The sequence below is a fragment of the Phacochoerus africanus genome, chromosome 14 (genome assembly GCF_016906955.1).
Source record: "Phacochoerus africanus isolate WHEZ1 chromosome 14, ROS_Pafr_v1, whole genome shotgun sequence".
Classification (NCBI taxonomy): Eukaryota; Metazoa; Chordata; class Mammalia; order Artiodactyla; family Suidae; genus Phacochoerus; species Phacochoerus africanus.
This window is the reverse complement of record NC_062557.1, coordinates 34,022,562-34,044,144: the sequence shown is the minus strand read 5'-3', so window position 1 is coordinate 34,044,144 and position 21,583 is coordinate 34,022,562. Positions and strand designations below refer to the sequence as shown.

The 21,583-nt window shown below is 52.5% G+C and overlaps 1 protein-coding gene and 1 long non-coding RNA gene across 3 annotated transcripts in view; one reads left to right on the top strand and one right to left on the bottom strand.

Moving 5' to 3' along the window:
- Positions 1 to 712: 712 nt before the first annotated feature.
- LOC125114174 (uncharacterized) lies at positions 713 to 3,096 on the bottom strand. Of its 2 annotated transcripts, XR_007131722.1 has the most exons (3): positions 2,535 to 3,096; positions 1,305 to 1,610; positions 713 to 968 (listed from the first exon to the last, which is right to left on the bottom strand). It is a non-coding gene; the product is annotated as an uncharacterized LOC125114174 (long non-coding RNA). The 2 variants fall into 2 exon arrangements; XR_007131721.1 differs by lacking the exon at positions 2,535 to 3,096 and having other exon boundaries at positions 1,305 to 2,199.
- CUEDC1 (CUE domain containing 1) overlaps positions 2,399 to 21,583 on the top strand; it is an 89,109-nt gene continuing 69,924 nt past the window's right edge. Inside the window, exon 1 of the mRNA XM_047757314.1 lies at positions 2,399 to 2,492. The gene's annotated coding sequence lies outside the window, so the exon portion shown is untranslated. The remainder of the gene's footprint in view (positions 2,493 to 21,583) is intronic.

Genomic DNA, 21,583 nt, shown 5'->3' with positions numbered 1-21,583 from the left:
ATGGTTTTTGTAAGGGCAAAGCAGGCACGTCTCGCCACCTGTCAGAAGTCAGTCCTTTCGAAAGTATTTACTCCCTCGTGGGGGCTGCTGGGCCTGGAGCTGGGAGGTGCAGGCGCTGAGTCAGAAGATACCCCCTACCTCCCAGGAGCTCATGCAGAGAGCAATTGCAATACCATGCACTCCCTAGAGGCTGGCAGGATGGACAAAAGGATAACACAGGAGTATTTTCTCTGGGTTTCGTGGTCCAATCAGTGACGATGGAGAAAGGGAGAGGATTATGCAAATTATCTGGATATTTACACCACTTCGTTTCCCACCTCAGGCCTCGTTAAGCTGCCTTTGGTGGCTTGAGGAGGAAGTGAGGGTCTCCTGATGGCTGGGACCGTGTGGTTGGTTCCAAAGCCGCAGCCACACGCTCTTGTCCACCATTCTTGCCTGGCACTCGTCCAGGGCTGTGCAACTCTTTGACGGGAAATGTCCAGGAGGACCCCGTGAAAAAAAAAAAAAAAAAAAAGAGTATGTTGGGCGTTCCCGTGTGGCTTAGCAGGTTAAGGATCCGGCGTTGTCACTGCTCCAGGGCTCTGGTCACAGCTGCGGTGTGGGTTCGATTCCTGGCTGGGGAAACTTCTGCATGGTGCGGGTGTGGCCAAAAAAAAAAAAAAAAAATTATGTTGCCAGCACCTACAAAGTGTTTTTCAAGGACAAGCATCTCTTCCAGTGACTGGTTTTATTTGATGACTGCATTAATAACACATGAAAAGATTTCGTGAACACTCGCCTCCCAGTGTAAACAGGGAAATCTCCAAGTTTGCAGACGCATTTTCCTCGCTCCCAAATGCCACGGCAACAGACAGGGGAGGAACTGCAGAGGGATCTTGCAAGTAAGCAGAAAAGTGGCAAATGAATGGCACCGTGGGCAAGTGTCACAAAATTGCGAGGAGGGTAAATTCTGAACTCTCGGTTACAACCTTGGCAAAGGAGACAGGAGTCAGGATGCAGGCATGGGTCAGTCCCTCTAGATTAGGCATCTTTAGCTGCCCTATGGACTACCTCCTGGGGTTTCAAGGGACTCCAAAACCCAACGAACCACCAAGTGAAGGGGCCCTGGGAGAGGTGGGTGGGAGAGACCCCTCAGAGGCATCTGGGCACCCAGCCCTGGAGCTCAACTCCGCCCACTAGTTAAGGCTGGGCCTCCCTGAGACAAAGCGGTTGAGGTTTCTCTCTCTCCAAGGTTCCTAACTTGCTTGACATGCAAATGATGGAAACACACGGGTGTGTGGGGCACTCTGGTTTGTGGTTTTTACCTTCAGTCTCTGTGGCTGAGCATGTGGATTTGTCTCAGCAGACCAGGAGACTGCAAGTCCTCAGGGGAGGAGGGGCGAGGTGCCTGTTCCCTGGGGTGTGTGCCCAGATGAGCAGGTGGGTCTCTTCGGCAGGCTTGTCCAGGAGAAGGGTGCAAGGCCCTTTGCAGACTGTCTGGGGGCAGAGCTGGAAGTGCATTCTGGCCTTCATCCAGTTCCTGTCCCTTCCTTGTGTAGTCTCTTCAAAGCCGGGTGCTTGGCAGGTCATCACCTGACCCACCCTACTCGCCCCCCAATGGGAGTCTGAAACTAAACCACGTGGGACAAGAAGAGCCAAGGTGAATTTCCCATGCAAGGAACAAGTTTTTCTGTGGGAGGAAGGCTCAGATGCCCCCGAGGTGACCTGGTACGTTAGGGAGATGGGGACATGGCAGGTGGTATGGGTAATAACCTGCCTTTGATTTCCTGACCTCCTCCCCACCACCTTCTCTAACCTCAACATTTTATTTTGTTTCCTTTCCTGAACCCAAACTCCCTGGGGCTGCCCCTCCCGCCGCTTCAGCTGTCCCAGGCCGCAGATGCGCGCCCACATTCTGCACCCTCTCGAGCTGCTGTCTCGGGTGTCCCGCCCCACCCTTTCCGCGGTGCGCCCTTCTGGCGCCGCTCCCGGAGCTGGGAGGGATAGGATGCCCCACACCCGCTCTGCCTGGGGATCGAGGCTCCCGTTTCCCGCCCTCCGGGCCCCCCAGCCCGCAGTCCCCGCGGCTGCCGCGGGGGTCCACCTCGTCTTCACCCGGCGCCCCGCCCCGATCCCCGCGACTGTGTTGCCGGCAGACCCCGATCCCGCTTCCCTCCTCTCTCCAAGGGGTCGGCATCCAAAAGGGTCTGGGGGCTGCCGCCCGGCCCGCACCCCCCTCCCCGCCCCGCAGCCCCGCTCCTCCCCGCGCACGGCCCCACTTGTGGCCCCGCGGCGGCCGCGCAGGGACAGCTGCATTTCGCGCCGCCCGCCGCTAGGAAGCCGGCCGCGCCTCGCTTTCCCCGCCTCCCGCGCCCCAGCCGCGCCGCCGCGCCGGGCCCGCCGCCACCACCGCCGCCGCCGCCGCCGCCGCCGCCGCCGCCGCGGGATCGCGCCCCTCCCCCAGCCCGCGGCCCCTCCGGTCCGCGGGGAGCGGACGCGCGCGCGGCTGCTCGGTAAGACCTCCCTTCGCTCCAGCCGGCGCCGCCCGGCCCCACCTTCCCGGGCCCGGTCGCCGAGGCGCGGCTGGGAGGGCCGGGGGAGCGCGAGTTTGATTCCCGGGGAGGCCGCCGCGGCTGCCGGGAGCCCGCGCCGCCCCAGCCTCGTGCGTCGTGTCCAGCCCCTGGTCCTTCCCCAGCCGCCACCTCCTCCCGGGGCGCGGGCGCGCGGGGCGTTCGAGCCCCTGGGGGCTGCGACCCGGACGCGCGGGAAGGCGGGTGGTCGCGGGCAGACAGCGCCGGGAAGGCGAGCGAGGCCTCAGCGAGCCGACGACGCCGGGAGCCCCTTCCCCGGACGCTCCCCCTTTTGTGTGCGCGCCCCTCCCCGCTTGGCTCGGGCAGGGAAAGCGAGGTGGCGAGGCGGAGGGGGGGGCGCTGGCTGGTTGGCGACGGCTGGCAGGGGGCGGGGGGCGTCTGCCGGGACCAGAGCTCTTTTTAGGAAAAGGGGAGACTCGCTTCCTGTTGTCCCCGCCGATGTCTCAGGTCGGCTCAGCCTTTTCTGGTCCCACCCGGTCCCCTGGGAGCTGCATCTCCCGCGGCTCGGCCAGGGAAAGTTCACCAGGCGCTGTCCCCGCCCCTCAGGCTCCAAGCGCCCAGGGTTCTCAACTCCTGGGCATTGGCGTTGGCGCTAATTCATTCTTACCCCTTCATTTTCTCGTTGCATTGTTGCCTTACACCTAGCATGGGCGTGCCCGTTTCTTTTCTCCTTAAAAGAAGTTTTAGTTCCAAGAAATTTATACTGAAGAGAAATTCCTGCAGAGGCATGCATTTAAGGGGAGGGAGGTTTTAGACTTTTCTTTGTGTGTGTGTGTGTGTGTGTGTGTGTGTGTGTGTGTGTGAGAGTGGAGGGTGCGGGAAATGACTGGGAGTTTATAAAGTGTTCTAGAAGTGATACAGGAGACAAGACACCTCGCTCTCCACCTGAGCCTCGCTGCTGGGCCTTCCTGTTGGTTATCCTGCCGTGCCCTGAGCCACCTGACCCAGGAGAAGGAAAGGACTCAAGGAAATGCTCTGGGCCTCTCCTTCCTTTTTCTGTGCCACACATGCTCATCTGTACAGCCAGGGTGGAATGGCTGGGTGTGTCCGAAGGAGGTGAGGGACACCAGGAATTCTGTCCTGGGAGAAGTCATCTCACACCATGCGATTTGGCCCCTGCAGGATCAAGTGTGACATGGGGCCCTCACTGTTGTTGGGGGGTTGAGGGCTTTGGGACCTCAATTTGAGCGGAGGATGGCATCTCCCGGATGGAGAGAGAAGCCTGGCTCAGGTCACCAGGAAGCTGGAGGGAGTGTGCAGGTGGGTTGGGTTTGACCTGTCCCCATCCCCCACCCCAGTCCACTTTCTGCAGCTGGAAGGAGAAGGAGACAGGGGATCAGGAGTGGTGCCTCAGGCCTGGCACATCCTACTTAAGGTCAAGAGACACCTTGGACAGCTAGGGTGGCCTAGGGATGATAATATGACTGGCAGTGGAGGGGGGGAAATAGGGGTGGATAGGGCTTGGGCCCAGAGGTTGGGGTTTTGGGCCCCTTTGAGAATCTGGGAAAAGCTCTGACTCCTCCCTCTTTCCCTCGTAAATATGCATGTGTGCGGGGACACATTTTGAATGCGATATCAGATTACCGTGCCCCTTGGAAGACCCTATTAAGACCCCTCATCTAGGGAGTTCCCACTGTGGCCCAGTGGGTTAAGAACCCCACCAGTATCCATGAGGATGTGGATTTGATCCCTGGCCTCATTTAGTGGGTAAAGGATCTGGCCTTGGTGCAGCATGGGTGGCAGATGCAGCTGGGATCCCGATGCAGCTCCAATTCGACCCTTAGCCTGGCAACTTCCATACGCCCGCAGGTGCGGTGCTGAAAAGAAAAAGAAGGAAAGACCCCTGATCTAGAATCTGTGGTCCAGCCTAGGCCGGTTAGAACCGTTCCCTCCTTTGTGTTGGGTCAGGAAATCGTCTCAGGGTTTGAAAAGCAGACCTCTCAAGAGGGCTTTTCTCATGACCTTCCGATGCAACTTTGGGCTTGTGGCCTTGGGCACCTGGAAGCTCTGAACCACATCCCAGTTCCCTATAGATAGCTGGAGGATGGGGCTGATGGCGGGGCCCTTCTCCTGGGGTTGATTTTGCTGTCTATATGGTGAGAAGACTCTGGACGCTAACTGGGCCCAGGCCGCAGTTAGCTGAATGAGAGGGAAATACAGAGATGAGGACGTGGGTTGGATATTCTGGTATTTCAGCGGAATGGGAGCCAGGTGCTTTCAGAGCCCCAGCTCCTTCTTGGGGCAGCGGCACTGAGGTGGGAGAGGGTGCTTCAGTGGAGAGTGGGTGTGTGAAAGACACTCTACTTTTTGAGGAGGTCTTTGGGCAACGTTGTTCAAGGTCAGGACCCAGGGACTGTCAGATCCTTAGATCCCTCTGGACTAGGCAAGTGGGGACCAGAGAGAATGGCCGTCACCATCCCTAGTGCATCCCCGAGAAGGCCTGGCCTACTTTTTCTGTCTTAGCGAGAGCTCCCTGGGCCTTGGACTGTTGCTCAGGTGTTGGTGACATCTACGCTTGTTGGGGATCTGGAAGAGCTTTTATTATTTTTATTTATTTATTTATTTATTTATTTTCTGTCTCTTCTCTTTTTAGGGCCGCACCCGCAGCATATGGAGGTTCCCAGGCTAGGGGTCCCATCAGAGCTGTAGCCTCCAGCCTATACCACAGCCACAGCAATACCAGATCCGAGGCGTGTCTGTGACCTACACCACAGCTCACGGCAACGCCGGATCCTTAACCCACTGAGTGAGGCCAGGGATTGAACCCGCAACCCCATGGTTCCTAGTTGGATTCCTTTCCGCCGCGCCATGACAGGAACTCCTTCTGGAAGAGCTTTTAGTAGGATCTGCCGTCTGTAACGTCTCTGCCTTGGTATTGAGAAGCCCTTGCTTCTTAGGTTCAAGTGCACGCTCCTTCCCCCGCCCGCAGCAATGAGAGTTCGTGGAGATTTTTCTTTGACGAGGCGACACAGTGTTGGGCGTGTAGTACCCTCACACTTGCTCCTTCCTTCCGAGTTTCCTACATTTACTCTGCCTCGATGGATTTCCCCGATCCTGGCAACAAGCAGCATTGGCTGCTCTTATATTCTAGGGTCTCCCAGAAGAAGCTGGGGGTCAGACAGGGATCACCTCTGACCAGACAAGGTGCCCTGGAGGAGGCGATACCTCCGCCGTCGTTGGCTCTTACGTTTACAGGAAATGAGAACTATGAAGGGCGTCGGAGATGCTGTGGTCCAGTGGTCCTTGACTTGGGACTTAGAAGTTGTTTTCGTAGGATGTCAGGGTCCTGTGGCAGTGACTAGAGATGCACATTCCTCACTGGCCAGGACTTGGCTGTCAGCTGCTACCCTGGTTGCCACAGGTTCGTGGGTTGAGGATGCCGATTGTGTCACTTACTCAGTTCCTCTCTGATGCCCTCTGCCTTCAGCCTCCCTGTAAGTGTCTCTAATGCATCAGAGCAAATGATGGACTCCTCACACGGTAGCTATCGCTCTTATCTTTAAAACAGGTCACAGGACTTCCCTGGTGGCTCAGTGGGTTAATCATCAGCATTGTCACTGCTCTGTGGCTCTCATTACTGCTGTGGCACGGGTTTGATCCCCGGCTGAGGAAGGTCCACATGTCGTGGGTGTGGCCAATAGATAAATAAATAAAACAGGTCAAAAGATAAGTACGATAATAATGCCCATCCATCAACATAAACTCCCTTTTCATAAGACGTGACATGCACCAAGTGTATCTGAGGAATGATTGGTGGAATAAAACAGTTCCAGGAGCTTCTGCTGTGGTGTGATGGGATCAGCCGTGTCTCTGGAGCCCTGGGATGCAGGTTCAATCCCTGACCCAGCACAGCGGGTTAAAGATCGGGGGTGTTGGGCTGCAGCTGTGGTGTAAGTTGCAGCTATAGCTCGGATCTGATCCCTCACCCCGGGAACTCCATGTGCTGTGCGACAGCCAAAAAAAAAAAAAAAATCCAAATCCCCTAACTTCCACCCCCAGGAAGCAGTCTGGCTACTCTGCCCATTTCCGTGATAGCCTAGTGGTTCAGAGTACAATCTGAAGTTATAGACATATCCCCAGTTGGAATCCCACCTCTCCATCTCACTCTATGACTTTGTAGATCCTTCAGTTTTTCAGTTTTAGAAAGAATGAGAGATCTATACCAGACAAAGAACAAGCCTTCTTTAGAGATACTGTTATTACCATTATTATTTCTGCATATGGATGCTAATGTTTTGAGGCTTCTCATTGGCCTTTTTAATTTTTATTTTTTGGCCTCTCCTGGGCCAAGGATCGAATCCAGGTTGCAGCTGTGACCTATGCCATAGCTGGATTCTTACTGTGCCAGAATAGAACTATCTTCTCATTGCCTTTTTTTTTTTTTTTTTTTTTTTGCTTTTTAGGGCCATACTTGTGGCACATGGACGTTCCTAGGCTAGGGGTCGAATCGGAGCTACAGCTGCCCGCCACAGCCACAGCCACAGAAACTCAGGATCTGAGCCGCCTCTTCAACCTATACCACAGCACATGGCAATGCCAGATCCTGAACCCACTGAGCGAGGCCAGGCATCGAACCCGCATCCTCATGGATACTAGTCAGGTTCGTTACCACTGAGCCACAACAGGAACTCCTTATTGTTTTTTTTTTTCAGGAAGATTTTTAGTAAAAACTGTAGAGGCTGAGGGTGGCTTTTGGAGGAGTGCGTGAGCCTTACATTTTAAGCAGAGGGGACCCTGCCGTGGGGAGATGGGGAGCCTGAGATGTCAAGGGGGATGACAGAGAAGCATAGCTGGGGGGCAGAATGACTCAGCTTTTGCAGGCCTGCTGTGGAACCCACTCCTCTCCCTTCTCTTTGGCCAATTTGCCCTTCTCAGCTGGTGGGGGTGGCGGGGGGACGGGGGAAGATTATAGCCATAAAGAGGGTGAAACGGCTTCTTATTTACATTAATGCTGATATTGGTCCTGAGGGGCAGTGCAGGGGGGCCTGGAGGAAGAGAATCTAGAGAGGGGAGGGCCGGTCCAGTGTTAGTCAAGAGTGGAAACTGGGAGTTCCCGTCGTGGTGCAGTGGAAACGGATCCAACTAGGAACCATGAGGTTGCAGGTTCGATGCCTGGCCTCGCTCAGCGGGTTAAGGTTCCAGCGTTGCCATGAGCGGTGGTGTGGGTCTCACATGCGGCTCGAATCCCTTGTGGCTGTGGCTGTGGTGTAGGCTGCCAGCTATAGCTCCGATTCAACCCCTAGCCCGGGAACCTCCATATGCCACAGGTGCAGCCCTAAAAAGGCAAAAAGACAAAAAAAAAAAAAAGCGGAATCTGCAGAGGGCAGGTGGGGGGGGGGGGGCGGTTCTGTGAAGGAATAGACTTGGGAAGTAGTTCCAGCACTCACTGAAAATTTGCTGTGGCTCAGACGCTGTTCCAAATGCTTCTCATATTTTTATTCATTTTTTAAGATTTAAAAAATTTTTTCCGTTATAGTTGATTTACCATGTTCTGTCAATTTCCGCTGCACAGCAGGGACCCCGTCATACATACATGTATATACATGCATTCTTTTTCTCACATTATCCTCCATCGTGTTCCATCACAAGTGACTGGATATAGTTCCTTGTGCCACACAGCAGGAACTCATTGCTTATCTACTCCAGACCAAGGGCTTCAGCTCATTTGATCCTCACAAGATCTTATATCTGTCTTTCAGTGAAGAAAGAGAGACACAAAGAGGTTAAATAACTTGCCCAAGTTCACGTAGCTAGAAAGTGGCAGAGCTAGGATTTGAACCCAGGAGGCCTGGCGACAGAACTTGCATCCTTAGAGAAAGTCTCAGGAAGCTGTCTACTGAGCTGAGGGCTGAGCGACGGGGGGATGCTGGGGTAGGGGGATTGGAGGGGTTCCGTGCTCTGCGTAAAGAGCCGACCGTGCAATGTTCAGACATGGTTGGGACATGCCTGGACGGTTCAGCCCAGCACAGTCTGCTGAGAACCGCTGGCTTAGTGCCAGACACTCTCCTGGGGCCTGACCCTGAGTCCAGAGGTCACTAAGTCATGACCCCTGCCTGGGAGGCAAACATTCAGCCTACAACTCCAGTTGAGATGCAGTGCCGAAGAAGGAGAGGCTTTGCTAGCCAGAATGGGAGCTGGGCAAGGAAGGCTTCCTGTAGGAGGGGGTGCTTGATCTGAGGGAGGTAACGGTGGCCGCTGTCCCCTGGCTTTTTGATCTGGTCACAGGTGTGCCAGTCTCCTGCACTGTGAACTCTGAGTAGAACCCCAGGGTTGAATTTTCTGGGTCCTGCAGCACCCTTGCCTTAGTTGGCTTCCTCGATGTCTTTGTGGTTTTTCATAGTCACCTCCTGTAAAGGCCTGCAGTGAACATGCTGAAAAAGGAATAAAAACCTTGTAAGAGTGATTGCTCAGAACACAGTGATTCACTTAGAAGCAGAACCAGAGGCGAATGAATGGAAACTGTAGAGGAAGGACTCAACTAAGGAAAACATTCCAGATGGGATACAAGATGCAAGAACGAGTGACTCACAGGAGCCAAGGGAAACGGCCATCCCCGAAGGTCTTTAGAAATGGGAACAAGTTCCATTTGCCTTGGTGGTTTAAGGGGTTTCATCAGGAGACAGGAAGAAGTAGAGGCCCCTCAAGATCTGTGTCAGCTCAGCGATGGGAGGGGAAAAGGAGCTGGAATTTTTGAGCTGGGACATTGCTCAAATCTGGCCTAAACCCTTATTTTACTGTTGAAGTGACTGAAGAATGCCCATCACTATAAGTAGCTCATCCATTGAATAATGAGCCAAACATTTAGAATGGATGAGCAATGCGGTCCTACTGTATAGCACAGGGAACTATATCCAGTTTCTCGGGGTAGACCGTGATGGAAGATTTTTTTTATTTTTTATTTTTATTTTTTGCTTGTTAGGGCTGCACCTGCGGCACATGGAGGTTCCCAGTCTACGGGTCAAATCAGAGCTACAGCTGCTGGCCTACACCACAGCCACAGAAACTTGGATTCCGAGCTGCGTCTGCAACCTACACCACAGCTCACGGCAATGCCAGATCCTGAATCCGGTGATCGAGGCCAGGGATCTAACCCGCAACCTCATGGTTCCTAGTCGGATTTGCCTCCGCTGTGCCACGATGGGAACTCCTGTGGCTGCATTTTTCAAATTTAGGAAAAGCATGTGTCCTAGAAATAGAAGGGAACAAGGCTTGCTTTTCGGAAGAGAATCTGATTAAGAATGAGCTGGAGTTCCTGGTGTGGCCCAGGGGAAACGAATCCTACTAGTAACCATGAGGTTTCAGGTTCGATCTCTGGCCTCGATCAGTGGGTTAAGGATCCGGCATTGCCGTGAGCTGTGGTGTAGGGGGCAGGCGTGTCTCGGATCTGGCATTGCTGTGGCTGTGGTGTAGGCCGGTGGCTACAGCACCAATTCAACCCCTAGCCTGGGACCCTCCATATGCTGTGGTTTTGGACCTAAAAAGACAAAAGGCAAAAAATACTGGGTTAAGGATCTGGCATTGTCACTGCCGTGGCTTGGGTTGCTGCTGTGGCATGGGTTCGGTCCCCAGCCCTGGAACTTCCACATGCCCTGGGTGCAGCCAAAAAAAAAAAAAAAACCAACCCAAATAAATAAAATGCTAGTGGTGAACTCTGCTTCCTGGGGTGAATTTAAATTGCCTGGTGCAAATTAAAGAAAAGCAGCAGCAGAAAACACTGTGGAGGATATCTTTCTTCCTCCTCCCCTGTTCACTAGGGAAGCCTGGGGTTCCAGGAGGGCATCTGCAGGACTCTGTTGCTCTCCGGTGACCAGCCGGCTGGATCCGGAGCTCTCGTGAGGTCCATGAGGTCTCCTGATTGTCTGTGGTCTTGTCAGGTGATCAGGCGGAGGAAATGATTTCACTTTGTTCAGGTCTGAGGTTAGTTTCGGTTTCAGGCTGTACCAGGAGCAGAGAGGGGGGGAGGGAGGGAGAGGGAGAGGGAGCGAGAGCCCGAGAGAGGAGGGGTGAGCTGGAAGAGTCTCACCATTGGCTGCCTCGGCCAGTGGCAAGGTGGATGGGTAGGGAACTCCTGTGCTGAGCGGGAAGAGGAGGAAGATGAGTCAGAGATGGAGTCGGGGAAAGGCAGCCATTGAGCAGCTGAGTGTCTGCAGACCGGGACGCAGGGTAGGAAGGTATCAGCAGGTATTCCTACCGCAAAACCCCAGCCCGTCACAGGACCACCACCAAGCTATGGGCGGGGAGGTCCCAGGGAAGCTGTCAAACACATTACCTGGATGAGGGGCGTTTCCCATGAGCAGATGCAGAGCCGTGAGGAAAGGCAGGTGTAAGTGTGCCACGAAGCCTACACACATCGTACACTGGTATCCTTAAAACTCATGTCTTCTGGCATTTGCGTTTCCTTAAGGGAAAAAAAAAAAAGGCAAATGAAGGTTTGAGAGCTGATAGTTGAGAACTTGCAGACCTTTGCAAGTTGGCGAATCCTCTAAGATGCTGTCTTCAGGCTGTCGTTTTCCCTGAGACAGTTTGGGGCCGGTCTGGTGGTTGCACAGGGCATCATTATCCAGGAAAATCAGCACTTTTCCTCCCATGAGTGGATCTGGGTGCGGCAGACACAGATGTTTCGTCCCACCTCCGCAGTGCTAAAGCATCGTTGCCTTTTATTTCTCGAAGGCATACATTCATTTTATCTTGGAAAGAGAGAATTTCCGAATTTTAAAGCTGAAAAGGGTTTTGAAGATCATCCAGCCTGCTCCTAGAGGAATTTCTGGTCCTGGGTCATTAAGCACCTTGCCAAGACCTGTGGTATGTAGTTAAGAACTCCGAGTAGGATTGCCTGTGTTTGAATCCACCCTTGCTGGTTGCTGCTTTGTTCTTGGGACAGGTTACTCACTCTCTCTGAGTCTTAGTTTCCTGATGGGAAATAATAATATTCCCTCAAGATTGCTAATGAGGGTCAAATACTTATTCAGCCCCAAGCACAGTGCTTGGCAAATTGCGAGTTCTTAATAAATGTTAGCTGCTGCTACTGTTGTTGTCATTGTTGTTATTGTCATCTTTTTATAAAATCATGTGGCTAGTTAGTGGATGATTTCATCACAGTCTTACAGTACACGGAGAGCACTGATGAAAGTTCTTGGGTGGAAATCTTTTTTTTTTTTTTTGCTTTTTAGGGTCGCACCTGCAACATATGGAGGTTCCCAGGCGAGGGGTCCCGTCGGAGTTACAGCTGCCAGCCTACACCACAGCCATAGCAACATCAGATCTGAGCCGTGTCTTTGACCTACACCACAGCTCACGGCAACACCAGATCCTGAACCCACTGAGCAAGGCCAGGGATCGAACCCGCAACCTCATGGTTCCTAGTAGGCTTCGTTTCTACTGCGCCACGAATGGGAACTCCATGGTGTGGAAATCTCTTCATGAATGAATGTTCATAACAGAGCTGAAAGAAATGGGCTCAGTCCATTTATTAGACATAGTTAGACGTTGGGTATGAGGGCATAGGTTTACCAAATAATTTGTATCCGCAAATATCCCTGACTAGTGTTTAGAGGTTTCCTAAGTGCCAGACTGGTTACCTCTGCTGGGAAGGTTGGGGTGTTTTTCGATGTTTTTGTTGAGTTTTCCTCAAATTGGAAACATCCTTTTCAATGAGTTGTGGTGGCAAGCAGGCTTTGGGGTGTAATGGAAATATTTCTGTAGGCTGGCTGCTATTTATCAAGGGTGAAGACAGTGTGTGTTTTTAAAAACTACAGGCTTGGCGGAAGTCCACATGTCTTAGGCCATGCCTGCACAAATGCCTTCCCAAATGATCTGCACTGACCTTTTTTGCAAATTGCTGACAGCCTAGGAGCCTCCCCAGGGAGCCTGAAACATTGTTGAGAAGGGTACGATCCTTGGCCTCGAGGGGTCTTTTGACCCCCTTGATGAGGTGGGACCCTCTCCCGTAAGGCCACTTCGGTGTATTTTCTTGGCACATGAAAACAAATGGAAATTAATTTTGTTTGGCAAATCCTGCAACACACTCTAAAGATACTGCCGCTCTCCGGGGCTTACAGAATTGAGATCTGTTTTTGATGCTGCTCCGCGGGACTTCTCACATTTCCACGCCCAAGGGAGGGAGCGTGTGAAAGTGTGATACTTGTGAGTGTGCAGTTTGGAGGCCAAGGCTAGAGAGCCCAGGCTGAGCTCTGCCACGTGTCGACTGCGTCATTCTGAGCAGATCCCTTCATTTGTTGACGTGTGTTTTTCTCGACGTTCATCTATTATTGTACCCACAACAACAAATGGCTTTTGGACACATCTGTTAAATAGAGCTGGTAAGGATCCCCAATGCACTGGACAGCTGTATGGTCTAATAATAATAGCTAACATTTATGATATGCTTATGGCATGTCAGGCATCTTTCTGGGCATTTTAAGCGTACGCATGTGTTTACTCAGCTCTGGATGAGTATGGTATCATTTGTCACGTTCCGTATGAGGCGACAGAGGTACAGAGGGTTATGTCAACACGCCCAAGGTCACAGAGTTAGGTCACTGAGGAGCCGGGATCCAGCCTCAGATGACCAGGCTGCCGAGTCTGTAGGTGGTGTTTACACCAGGGCTTTGTAACGCTGTCACGATGTGCTTCTTACTCTCTGTTCCTCTTATTTGACGGGCTGAGGGAGGGATAAGCCGAGCCTGGAGGTAGATTAAGTGTACAGATCACAGTGTTGGAAAGAATGAGGAGACGGAGCATATGAGAGCTTTTTTTGGAGTTATAGGGAAACAGCTGTTTCTAAGTTTGGGACAGAGCTGCAGAGAGCCGGCAGGGACAGAGAAGGACATTTTCTGGGTGGATTTTTCACTCTCTGCCATGAGGGGCTGTGCTGTCTGTGGATTTTCAGAGCCACGTGTCTCTTTGCTCTCCCGTTTTGTTTGGAAGCCTGTCTTTACTTCCCAACACAGCCCTTAGCTCCGATAGCTTCAGAAACTTAGAAAACTACAGATACAGATCTGAATTTTTTTTTTTTTTTGCTTTTTAGGGCTGCACCCACGGCATATGAAAGGTCCCAGGCTAAGGGTTGAATAGGAACTGCAACTACCTGCCTACACCACAGCCACAGCAACATGAGATCCTTAAGCCACGGATCGAGGCCAGGGAGCAAACCCACATCCTCACGGATACTAGCTGGGTTACCACTGAGCCACAGTGGAAACTTCAGATAGCTGATTCTCGGGACATGAAAGGAAAGGTGGGAGTTCCCTGGTGGCTCAGTGGGTTAAGGACCTGGCATTGCCATTGCTGTGGCTCTGGTTACAGCTGTGGCGCAAGTTGGATCCCTGGCCCAGGAACTTCTGCATGTTGTGAGTGTGGTCAAAAAAAAAAAAAAAAAAAAGAAAAGAAAAGAAAAGAAAGCAAAGGTGAAGGATGGGCTTTTTAGTGGAATTTCTTCTTTGTTACTGATTTTCTGTGAAGTGCACAGGGGATGTGCCATGGGTGGTTTGTGTTCAAAGGAGAGAGAATTGGGAACTTGGGTGACTTCCTTGTTTCTCGTGAGTTGACTTAAGAGGAGAATGATTCATTCTCTTAGCTTTGATCTTGGAAAAGAAGAAAGGCTAGAACAAATGAATGAGATGGCATTTGGCTGAAACCAGAGGCCCTCTGTGTGGGTCTCCCAGGGCAAAGCCTGGGCCAACACACAGGGCCTTGGTGGCTGGAGCCAAGGGTGGTGTCCCCCCAGGGGCTTTGGGAAGGGCTTCTGTTTTCATGCCACTGTCACCTCCAGCCTGCTCCATCCCTGTGAGGCTCTGGCTTTAAGGGAAAATGAATTGAAGGGTATGTCATTTTAAAATAACAAACCATTGGGAAAATTCGTGCACAGCAGGGATAATTTTGAAGTTACTAATGTAAAAATTCATTACATAAGGAGTTCCCATCATGGCTCAGTGGTTAACGAACCCAACTAGTATCCGTGAGGACGCAGGTTCGGTTCCTGGCCTTGCTCAGTGGGTTAAGGATCCGGCATTGCCATGAGCTGTGGTGTAGGTTGCAGATGTGGCTTGGATCCGGCGTTGCTGTGGCTGTGGTATAGGCCGGCAGCTACAGCTCCGATTGGACCTCTAGCCTGGGAACCTCCATATGCTGCGAGTGTGGCCCTAAAAAGACCAAAAAAAGAAAAATTCATTACATAAAATTCAACAGTGCAAAAACACTTTTTGGCCTTTAGGGATGTAAATGGCCTCTCATATTCTACCCCAGTGAAGGGTCCTTCTCAGTGAAGATCCTGGAGGGACCTCCTGTTCTTTTCAAGGACTCAGCGAGGAGGCTTCCAGGTGTGCACACGCCCTGCCTGCCCAGCTGCACCCACAAGCCACCCTTCTTTCTTTTTTTTTTTTTTTTTCCTAGGGCCACACCTGCGGCATATGGAGGTTCCCAGGCTAGGAGTCCAATTGAAGCTGTAGCCACCGGCCTACACCAGAGCCACAGCAACACAGGATCTGAGCCGCGTCTGCGACCTACACCACAGCTCACGGCAACGCCGGATCCTTAGCAAGGCCAGGGACCGAACCCACAACCTCATGGTTCCTAGTCGGATTCGTTAACCACTGCACCACGACAGAACTCCGTAAGGCACCCTTTTCTTCTCTGAGTTTTCGAGGAAGCTGGCAGGGTGGGGGAGCACATCCTTTTCAGAGCCACTTTTGTGACCTTTCTGTGGGCCTTAATTTGGATGGTGAGCTGGGGCGGGGGTCCCCAGAGGAATTTGAATCTGCTTCGGAGGGAGGGGTTGCAAGAACACTCCCTCAGACCAGCCCCCTTGGAAGCCCGACTTAGGAAAGGGATAGGGTGGTTGTGTTTTCAGACTCCCTATGGCTTCATGGCACACATCTCCCAGAGCCAAGACTCTTCTCAAGGCCCTGTTGTCTCCATTCTGCCCTGTTTTCCTTCCCGCCCCAGCCATCAACAGAAGCTACTGTTAATAGCTCTCATTTGTTTTTGCTGTTGTTGTTTGTTTTCTTTTTAGGGCCACATCTTCAGCATATAGAATTTCCCAGGCTAGGAATCCAAGCTGCAGCTGCTGGCCACAGCCACGGCCACAGCCACGGCCACAGCCACGCCAGATCCAAACTGTGACTCTACTGATTGCAACCTACACTGCAGCTTGGGGCAATGCCAGATCCTTAACCCCCTGAGTGAGGCCAGGGATCGAACCCGCATCCTCATGGATACTAGCTGGGTTCTTAACCCGGCTGAGCCACAGCGGGAACTCCAATAGCTCCTATTTGTAAGAGGACTTCCTTGCGTCAGGCATTTCACTTATGGCGTTTAACTGAGGTCTGTACCAACCCTGTGAGCCAGGGATTATTGTCTTTTCAGACGTGGAGGCTAAGGGCTAAGGGGTAAAGTCACTTGTCCAAGCCACTCACTGAGTGGGATGTGTTGTTTTGTTTTAAACTTTAATGTAAAATTTTTCAAATAAATCTTTGTTAAACAAATGAGTGCTAGACAAGGAAATGCAGTATTCTGCAGACCAGAGAAAAGGGCTGCAGAGCCCAGGTTCAATGATTTGAGACTAGATTCTGCTGCAGTAATAACCAAACCCTGACATCCCAGTGGCTTGACTCAATCTGGGTTTCATTTACGCTCACAGAAAGTCCAGCGTGGGTTAGGCAGTCCTCTCCCTTCTCTAGCCATGCTGTGTGGAACATGGGGCCGTCACAGATCTCCAGTCCCTGGCTTTTAACTGCCTCAGCAAGGAAGTGACACCTGTTACTTCTATGCACATTTCATTGGCCAGAACCAGTCACATGGCTACAACCACCTGCAAAGGAGGCTGAGAAATGTAGAGGGGCAAAGGGTTGTCGTCATGGTTTCAAAGGAGAGGATTTTGTATTTCTTGTCTCTGGTTTTAATCCATTGGAGTGCCACCAGCCTAATCATTTATCCTCAGTTATTCTTTTTTTACTGACAAGAAGAGAATACCTGTCACTTCCTTTAATCCAGGGAAGGAGGCAAGAAATGGCACTGAAGGAGAGTCACATAGTAGGAATTTTAACCTCTTCTTTATTACGTTGGTCATGTGACATTCATGTACTCACTCCGTATTTGTGAGCCTCTTTCCTTATTTGCAAAAGGAGGATAATTATTCAACCCATTGCTTAGTTCAGACTCTACTGATTGCAAACGACAGAAGCCAGCTTGAGCTATATGAAGCCACCAGGGAATGGAAGAATCCAGGACAGGAAATACGGCTGGCCTCCCAAATGCCTGGAACGGCAGGATGTCACTGGTTCTGTGGATGTGTGCCAGATGTCATGGGCCCTCAGCCCCCAGATATACCCATTCTCCTTCCAGCACCATCAGTCTGAATCGTATCTCAGAACCCGGATTCAAATTCCTGAGGAAGGAATCTGATTGGACCATTCATGTCAGCTGTATCCTGCTGGTCCAATCAATGATGGCCAGGAGGACACTGTCATATAGGGAAAGTATTTACACATTACTACCTGGCTTGGGGGCCTTCCACTGTGAATGAGGTGGGGGCAGTTCTCAAAAAGATGCCTACGCCTGGTTCAAGAGGTGTCGAGGGATAATGTCTGAGAGACCTTCGAGAACTATAAAACGCTGCATAAATATCAGCTGGCTGGGAAATGTGGGGTTTTTAGTTAGGAATCTTGGAAATTGCACTGCCTTGAAGGGGGATAGGAGAGATTATAATTTTGAGAGAGGATTTAAGTCTCGGTGGAGGCAGGGGAGCTGTCTGGTGAAAGGTCATGGTCATGGAGCAGGGACTGGAGGGAGTGGACAGGACTAGGCTGGGGCATTGCCAGGGGTCAAGCTAGGTGTTTAGGCCATTCGACCATAACATTGTAGAAGAGAGAATACTTTCACCTGTGTAAAGACGGATGCGTCTGTAGTTGAAACTGTGTGATTATGGAAAGGATGTTGGTCCAGATTATGGCACTTCAGTCCTTGTCTGACACTGTCCCAGTGGGCTGTGTGATTGTGAGCAAGTCACTCCACTTCTCTGGGCTGAGTTTAGTTCTGCTTTTTGAACTAATGTGTGTGTGAACTTCTGTATGTGTACATATGCATAATCCAGGTACCATGGGGATGGAGGCGTGGCGTCCAGAAGGACAAGTCTGAAGCCTCATTCTTCCCTTGCTAGCTTTATGACCTGGGGACATTTCCTAACCTCCTTGGGTCTCTGTTTCCTCCTTTGTGAAATAATGATAGTTATAGTTCCTACCTCATAAGGTTGTTGTGAGGATTATATGCCATGCGTGCCCAGTAAAATATCAGCTAAGGTTATTAGCAGAAGCCAAAAGCTAGCCCACTCCAGGGCCCTGTGGCCAGGAGCAATGCTTTGTGCCCAGGCCCCTTGAATCAGAGTGAACTTGAGGGCCGGTGAGAGGCGGGTGGGGTGCAGGGAGCGAGGATAGGAAGCTGAAGGGGGCGTGGAGACACGGCCCACTGAGAGGCCGTCTAGGGGTCTGGTGCTCAGAACTTTCTAATAATTCAGTTCCCTGGCACTGCGAGGAGCAGCAGGTACAGACCGCCCTGCAGGCCTGTGCCCTCCGCCGCCGCCACCGCCGCCGCTTCCCAGCGGAGAGGCTGTACCCACGGTTGGCTGGATTCAGGAAGTTCAAGGACCCCACCCCACCCCCCGCCCCGCTCCCTGCAGCCCTGGGCTGGGGGCCTGGGAGGCCCTGGGTCTCAAAGCGGACCCAGATTTGACATTAAAGTGCCGCCCGTGGTGAAACTGCGGATCCTGGGAATTTAAAAAATAAATGAAGAAACACTTCTGACCACAGACAGAGCAATTTGAGGGCTGTTTTTCAGAGGCCCCGCTCCCCCTGGCTTCTCCAGGGGGAAGGCACCAGGGAGGAAGGGGGGTCCGGCCAGGGCTGGAGCTGCCTGGTCGCTGATGTCGGGCCGGGTCCCTGCACCGGCCCGCGGCCCCTCTCGTCCCCTCCCCCTCCCCCACCCCCGGCCGGGCTCAGGGCACAGCGAGCATGAATGACAGAATAAGTTGTCCCCGTCTCGGTCCACATCCCCTCCCCTGGAGCTGGAGTGGGCGCGGGGCACGGGCCGGGCGGCGCGACCAGAGGGAGATGCCACCGGTCAGCTCCGGGGGCGGGGGGAGCTTTCATCCTCGTTCGTCCGCTTCTGGAAGATGTTTTCAGACTTGAAAATCGGCGCTTCCAGCAGCTGCGGGGGCGCCGGCGAAGGGTGTCGGGGACCGGCGGGGGTCCTCTGGAAGGGGGTCAAGGACGGGTGGCCGGGCGCTGCTTCCCCCCCCCCCCCCGCCCCGGAGTACCGTGGCCATGGCAACCCCGGCCGAGCTGCGGTCAACTCGGGCTTTCAAAAGGGGCCTTGTTCCCTGTGGGAGCCCTTCAGTTCCAGCCAGCGGGCTTTTCAGGCCTGGGGAGGAAAGGGGGGGGGGCACCGGGGAGGGGGCGGCCTGTTTGTGAGGAAGTGTCACCCCGGGTCCCCCCCTCTCCCGCCCCAGGCTTGTTTCCTGGAGGCCCCAGTTTCCACAGCTCCTGCTCCTGGAGAATGAAAAGAAACGTAAGCCTGAGGAATGTGTTCAGTTTCCAGGCAACAGGGTGTTTGTGTGTGCGTGTGTGTGTGTGTGTGTGTGTGTGTGTGTGTGTGTAATGGAGGGGAGGGAAGGAAGCTTGAAAGGGAGGAAAAAAAATTGCTATCCTGCTGGCCTCCTACAATGGGAGGCCTCAGTGCCCTAGAAAGATTTCCACAAGCTAGCCAGGGCCACCTGAAGCAGATCTTTAAGACTCACTCATCCTTGGGGCAGTGAATATTAAATGAGAAAATATCAGAGAAAATACTAAATCACTCATTCAGTGGAATGTAACCACATGGCAATTGGCCTTCTTATGTATTAGCCAATGAATTTTAGTGAGAAAGCTGATCTCGGGAGCTTGAACAGCCTTTGCTGCCTTTGGAGAAGCTTGGCCCCTGGATTTCCCTTCTTTGATTTTTGTCTTTAAGCTACCCTGGTATAAACCCCAGTACAGGAGTTCCCATCGTAGCTCAGTGGTTAACGAATCCGACTAGGAACCATGAGGTTGCAGGTTCGATCCCTGGCCTCGCTCAGTAGGGTGAGGATCCGGCGTTGCCGTGAACTGTGGCATAGGTTGCAAACGCGGCTCGGATCCCGTGTTGCTGTGGCCCCGGTATAGGGCTGCGGCTACAGCTCCGATTGGACCCCTAGCCTGGGAACCTTTATATGCTGTGGGAGTGGCCCTAGAAATGGCAAAAAGAAAATAATAATAAAATAATAATAAAAAAATAAACCCCAGTACAAAAATGGGGAAGGATGACCTGTCTGCTCTCTGAGCACCTACATCACTTGGAAGGTATTCTCTGTATGTTTGTTACTGTGAATAATGTGAATGATGAATTCCACTTAGGGCAGATAGGGGTTAATATAGCCAGATCTTTCCCCTTGATACTTCATCCCTCTTGTCCTTGTCTGAAGAGGTGGCCAGCAGGGGCAGCTGCAGGTGTGGGGGAGTTGAGAGGTTCATCTGTTAACTGTGAACACTTGGCCAGGCCTCTCTCCATCGGCTCCCCAGATCCTTCTGGGGGTCCTTGAGGAAGGTGTGGGGGAAGGTCCTAACCTTTCAGTCTCAGAAAGGAGTTGATTCTGGGCCTGCATTTAGTTTCAAGTTGCCTGAGGTCTGCCTGAGGAAAATAGCATTCAGCCTGGGGAGTTCCCATTGTGGCTCAGCAGAAACGAATCTGACTAGCATCCACGAGGACGCAGGTTCAATTCTTGGCCTTGCTCAGTGGGTTAAGGATCCGGCATTGCCATGAGCTGTGGTGTAGGTTGCAGACACGGCTCAGATCTGACGTGGCTGTGGCTGTGGCGTTGGCTGGCAGCTGCAGCTCGGATTCAACCCCTGGCCTGGGAACCTCCATGTGTTGCAGGTGTGGCCCTTTAAAAAAAAAAGATAAAAAAAAATTTAGTGTTCAGGCTGGTAGACTGGAGTTTGCTGCTTCTTTGGAACCCCACGCCTTCCATTCGTTAAGAAAGGTGGGGATCAGTAAACTTGAGGGTACATAGGTGGGCAATCTGGCCATTCAGCAAAGGTTCCTCACACCCCTGTGGAGAGCATGAGAGGGGAGACTCATCCAGAAGTTGGACACAGAGACCGAAATCAGGTGGCTGGATTCTCACGGGCCCCATCTCTCCTGTCCCTCCTCCTCCTTTTGAGGTTGGGAATTCGCCTTGTCTTATACTGTTGAGTTTGGGGGAGATGGTGCTGTTTGAAGTGGCTTCTTCATCTGAAGTGGGGGTGGAGAGGGCTCAGGAACTTTCCAAACTCTTCTGATTAGCGTGAAATAGGAGGCACGGCATGGAGCATCGTCTGGAGCTTTGTGAGAGGGAAGAAAAGATAGAGTTCATGGTCCTGGAGACATTCCGTCTAATGGATGAACCAACCAGCACATTAAAGGAACGTCAAGCCTTGGAAAGCGATGGACGTTCTGTGTTTCCTTGTAGAATCTTAGGCCAGCATCGGAATGTATGTGGGCTGGGGCCCCTGCGTGGGTGATTTTAGAAGCTCCCCAGGTGTTTTTAAAGCACAACCAGGATTGAAGGCTAGCTCTCCAGTGCAGTGTTCACCAATGGGGACATTTTTGTCCCCCAGGAGCCTTTGACAGCGTCTGGTGACATTTTGGGTTATCACAGCTAGGGGTGGTGGTACTACTGCCATTTGTGAGAGCATCCTGTAGGAAAAATAGCACATGGCAGGATGGGGAGGTAGGAGACTGGGGTTTGGTTTTTGCCAAGAAGCAAGAGGCTCATGGTTTCATGAGAGTCAGCTGAGATCCACAGTTGGATCTCCAGGCTTTCTGCCCCGGCCCCCCCCCCCCAACCCCGTGTGAGTCAAGGGTAGGAAGGAGCCCCTGTCAGGCAACATCAGCCTCAAGCGCCCAGCCCCACCCACCCTCGGAATGACACTCCCGAAGCCCTTAAGTGTATGAAAGTTACTGCCCCA